Source organism: Gavialis gangeticus, unplaced genomic scaffold (genome assembly GCF_001723915.1).
Source record: "Gavialis gangeticus isolate Ggan-Ray unplaced genomic scaffold, GavGan_comp1, whole genome shotgun sequence".
NCBI lineage: Eukaryota > Metazoa > Chordata > Crocodylia > Gavialidae > Gavialis > Gavialis gangeticus.
Window position 1 is genome coordinate 10,285,395 of NW_017728964.1, and position 5,173 is coordinate 10,290,567.

General features: G+C 50.0%; 1 protein-coding gene across 4 annotated transcripts in view; it reads left to right on the forward strand.

Moving 5' to 3' along the window:
- Positions 1 to 5,173, forward strand: part of SEPT9 (septin 9) — a 291,529-nt gene that overhangs the window by 206,234 nt on the left and 80,122 nt on the right. The window contains exon 1 of one of the 4 annotated variants that reach the window (XM_019502737.1): positions 2,286 to 2,373. The exons of the other annotated variants lie outside the window; for them this stretch is intronic. The gene's annotated coding sequence lies outside the window, so the exon portion shown is untranslated. Of the gene's footprint in view, positions 1 to 2,285; positions 2,374 to 5,173 lie in introns of those variants that run through there. 4 annotated transcript variants of the gene reach the window in all.

Consider the following 5,173-nt stretch of genomic DNA (forward strand, 5'->3'; position numbering starts at 1 on the left):
ATAAAACCTTGCACCTCTGCCCTTCTGATGCACTGATTCACAAACCACTGCACTTGCTGACCCAGTCTGGATATGTCACTTGGGTGAAGAAGTCGTAGTACAAAAGCCTAAGAAACAGTGTGGTCTCAGGAGAATCCAGGGTATGTTGATTGGCAGGTTACATTGTGGCTCCCTGTGTTATTGCATAATGTATTGTTTGTAACCAAAGTCAGAATCTAAAGTTGTTATAAGAGAGTAATTGGGAAATATTCATCTTCCATTGCCCTACAGTTTCAGTATCACTAATAGTTCATGATTCAGGGACTGGAAAAGCTGACAGGGCGTCTCTTCCCAGGCAGTGGTCCTCAGTACACACCTGGGTAAACTCCCACCCTTGGGCTCTAAGCCTGATTGATACAGGCCCTGGATCTGCGCTGCCCTATGCAGTGTGTGATGCCCCTGCAAAGTACAGTAAAAGCTCTGTTATCCAGCATCCCCCAGGAATGGGGGATGCCGGTTAATCAAATGTGCACCATCTGGCACAGTCCCTGGCATCAGTGTGCCGGGGGACAGAGAGGGGGACCCTGCGCAGGCTGTTTTGCCCTGGGCCGTGGGCCAAAGAAGTGGCAAGAACTCTGCTCGCGGTGGCAGCAGCAAAACCCGGAAGTGGTACTTCCAGTTTTGCTTTTTCCGCATCCCCTGGATGCCAGGTAATAGAGTTTTCCTGCTAATAAAGTGCCGATTAACACAGCTTTTGCTGTACTTGTAAAATGCTGCCAAGGTAGAGTGCCAGCCCTTTACGGCCCCTTTGCAAAGGTGGAAGAGCCCAGGCAAGATGCAGGATGGTGGAGAACTGAGCCCCGTGTACGTAGGTCTCTGCCAGGCTGAATCCCTCAAGATTCTTGTTTTATAAATATATATTTCACTTCCCAATACAAGTTCTTCATAAAGCAAACCTCAGCTCACGTACTCTTCTCAATCATTTCCCTAGCTAGGCTTTCTTAGTCAGGGTTTCTTAGCAAGGGTTCAGGAAGGTACGTGCTCCTCCCACCCCACCAGTTCTTGCTGCAAGAAACTGCAGAGGGAACCTGTGGGACTGAGCTCCACAGTGCGCAGTGGGTGCAGATCCCTTCTGATGGGCTTCTCCAACCATGCTGCCTCCCTGTGCAGCCGAACAATGGCAGGACTGTGGACATGGCGACCTCATTGCTCTGGATGGGGGCTGGCTCCTCAGGAAGGTCTCAGTGCTAAAGTGGAGAGGTTTTAGTATCTTTGGTGCCCATAGTTCAGAATATAGCCTGGGTTGCGACCTCAGTACAGGATCAGGCAGTGAAAGAAGATGCTGGTCTGGACTGGGAGGATGATAGGATCAGCATGGGGCAAGAAGATCCCTGGGCCACCTCACCCACCTCCTGGCACATGTAGAAATGCAAAGTGTTGTTTAACACAACCTGGCCACTCACAGCAACATAGGAGCCAACCAAGGGGCTCTTTTGGGAGCAAGGTGATGGTCTTGTGGCAGAAGCACAGGGCTAGGAATAAGATTTGGGTTCTGGGTGCTACTCTGCCACTGACTGCCTGTGTGTGACGCGATCTCTGTGGCACCTGTGACAGGTAAAGTAGGGTGTAGATTTTTTTTAATTATTATTTTTAAGGAAATGTTTTTCATGTCCCAGGTCAAATTAACCAGATGAGATCCAAATCTGTTTGAATTGTCCAAGAACCATGTGTGGCCCTGCTACTGGCAAGTATCCTCCACCCCAGGCTGGGGCTTCAGATACTTCCAAATCCTTTGGCAGGCATCCTAGCCCCAAGCCCAGAGACTTCGGATGCCTCCTAGTTTCGCTTGCCCTCGGCCGTGTGGCCGCAGGAGCGAAAGTGGGGTGTAAAGCTTTAGCCACGTGGCCTGATGCACTGCAGGGTGCTGCGATCCCACCATGGCAGCACCCAGCACTGTTAACTGCATGCTCCGTCTCCGGCCTTGCCTGTGTGCCGACTTTCCCACGCACTGACCGGGAGCTCCCCCAGCTTTCCCTGCCTAGTGCAGTTCACATCAGCTGAGCTGGCTTTATCTCCGCTCCTTGATCCAGGGGAGAGGCTTTCTTCTGCAGTACTGTGCCACAGCACTTTCTGTTTAATTGGTCCTTTTGAACCAGTTCCTGTTGCCCCCCCCTCCCCCTTCCCTCCCTGAGCCAGTTCCACCCTGGGCAGTAATTATCCCTGGAAACTCCCCCTCCAGTCACTGCCTACCTCTGCTGCACTGTGGGATACTCATTATTCACAGTGACAAAGCCCCTTTGATCACTGACGAGCACTCTGAACCATGTGACCCTGGAGGGGGTGGGACCTTCTCTGCTAACACATCCAGGAGGATTGAGTGTTTCAACTGCTTGGGTGAGTCTCCTCATGCTCCCTTTGTTCTTTCAAATAATCCCACTTCTTCCTGGCCGTGGGCTCCACACAGACCTGCTCTCTCTCCTGCCTGCCGCAGGTTACCCCGCAGGGCTGCGGGCGGGCTGGGGCACGGGGCAGATCCTTCTGCTCCGGGCTTGCTGGTGACAAGACGACTGAAACGTGCCAGGCTGAGGGCATGCAGGCTTCAAACTGCTTTTCCATGGAGATGGGCAGGTTTCCGCCGGGTGCCAGCTACTTGCTGCTAAACCCCGCCGAAAGTGTTTTGCCTCCAGTCTGAGTCACTGCAAGGACAGAGAGAGAGAGAGACAGGGATGGGGGAATTTTGTTTCAATGCCCTCACCAGATTCTGCAGCAGACAGAAGAAAAAGAGCTTTGTGTTTCACAGCTATCTCTTTGTAAATATTTGGCCAAGCGAGCCGAATGCTTTAATTTCTGCCTCTGATGGTTTCCTTCCCTTGCTTTCAAAGGCTGTTCTGCGAGCAGCTTTGCTCTCCTTGAGGCAGAGGCATGAGACTTCACTGTAACTTTCCCCCAGCCTTTCTCTAGCGATCTGGCTTGCACGAGTTTGGTGCAAGTGGCTGGATTTTTTCCCCTGTAAGCCCCAGAGGTAGGTCTGGGGGTTGCTCACCTTGTGCCTCTCTTTAAACAGGACTTAGCATTTCTCTGTAAACCCGCCGTTCACAGGTTTTGGTTTGAGGCAGCATCTCTGCTGCTGCCTTACGTTAAACTGATGGAAACTTTGAGGTCTGCAGCAGCTTTAAAGTGTGGGAGGGCAGGATGTTTTCTCTGACACTGACTGGTGGCGGGGGGGCAACCCCTGCTCTTCAGTTTATTGCTTGCAATGGCTGGCTGTGGACCAAGCAGCAAGGATTGGGGATGTGTGCATTGAAATGGCCATGGGGATGTGTTTGCTGAAAAGGCCATGGTGTGGGAAAGCTCGGGTTTTGCTGTGTAAACGCTTTATCTGAGACTTCTCAGGCAGCAAGTATTGGAAGGAGGTGTCCCTAAGGCATAGCCCCCTCCCCCAAGGTGTAGCCCTGAAGTCGGTGAATCTGGCCTGATCCATTTACTGCCACAGGCATCTCTTGGCCCCTTTCTCACTGTTCTGAAGGATGCTGCTTTTCCCATAAGGGGCTGAGCAAGCAGCTGTTTGTGACTGTGCCATTGTTACTGGCTGAGTGACTTAAACGTTTCCAGTTGCACACTAGACTGTCTAAAGGTTTTCATAGATTTCAGAGTTTAAGGCCAGAAGGAACCAACAGCAGGTCTCTTCTGACTTTGTTGAGCACAGGCCACTGAATGCTGCCCAGAGACCCCTATTTTTAATCCAGTGATTTGAGACCAAAGCATTTCGGTCCTTAAGAAACTAAACAGTTGCCAAGGCTGAGACTCACAAGGCTTTCTTTTTGCTAGTTCCCTCACTGTTCAGGGTGCTTGCATGTATTACTGATGCAGAGAAAAGAGAAGACTGGAAACCAGTGCTTGAGTTTGGGGCAGGTGTCTTGCAGGCTGCAGCCTCACATGGGCAATTTAGTATTATGTGCATTTCCCTATGTTGTGTTGCCTCTGATGCCACCTGTGCTGGTGAAGCAGGACACCTCTCACGTTTTACAGCTGATCTGAGCTGCCACTGTAGGGGGCTGCAGTCACCCCTGTGCTGGTGACTGCAAGGAGGTCTTTCATATTCGGACTTAGATCTAGGCCAGATGCTGCTTGCCGATACATCCTCCATCACAGTGTTCACATGCTCTTGAGCAAAGGCAGCAACTGCTTTTACTAAGTCGTGGTCACATGGGTCTTGTATTTTGAGAGAGTAGATCTCGCTGTTCGAGGCATTTCCGCTCATCTCTTTCTGCAAGGTCACACGAGGGGTGCTTGGTGGCCATAGTCTGGTTACTTGTCTTCTGTATGCCTCAGTTTCCCTATCAGGTACGTCTTCTGTCAAGGCTTTGTGATTGAAAGTACTGTCTTGGAGCTGGATCTCCGTACTGTTTTGTTATATAAGGGATTCTTCTCATTTGGAGCATATTTTCTCCTTCCCTTATATCCCTGGGCTATATCCCCCCCACTGCACTCGCACACAAACACTGCCACAAGAGGGCAAGTCTGTAATCAGCCCAGCTCTGATCCCCTCTGCCTTCCCGTGATTCCTGACTTCTGCACTGCATTTCCAAAAGGAGAATTGCCCGTGGTGTTTTCCAAGTAGGCCTCTCATCAGTTAAATCCCCATACTGCCACTTCCTTGGCCTGGTGCTGTAGACTTGTCCTGTAGGGTCTCCAGGGCACAAAGTGTATCCTGCCCGCTTTGTAACATATTGTCTACAGGTACAGGCTATCATAATGACATTTATAGTAACACTTTGTGATACATTAGTATCAGGTGCAATCTCAGTAACACTTTTTGTCAAAATGCATGGCTGTTTCACTGCCAATAGAGCAAAATATCTTAGTGGGCTCTGAGGGAGAAATGTTCCAGTCACATGGATATGTCATGAAAGTAATATAACAACTGTGATGTCAGAATCATCAAATAGGATGCTTTTCAATCCTGACAGTTTTCTAATCCATAGGGTACTGTATGCAAATGAACCAAAGTCCAAGCGTAGACTAATTGGTTGATTAGTCAGTGATGTTTTACACTTTTTCTTCAACCAACGTTCCCAACTTTTTTTAACTTATCAGTAAGACGAAGGGGAGGGGACAGTTTCCCCACCTCCTTCCTTTACAGTCCCGTGTCTCCTCCCCCCCCCCCCCAGCAAATTTTTAAATGATAAAAAAA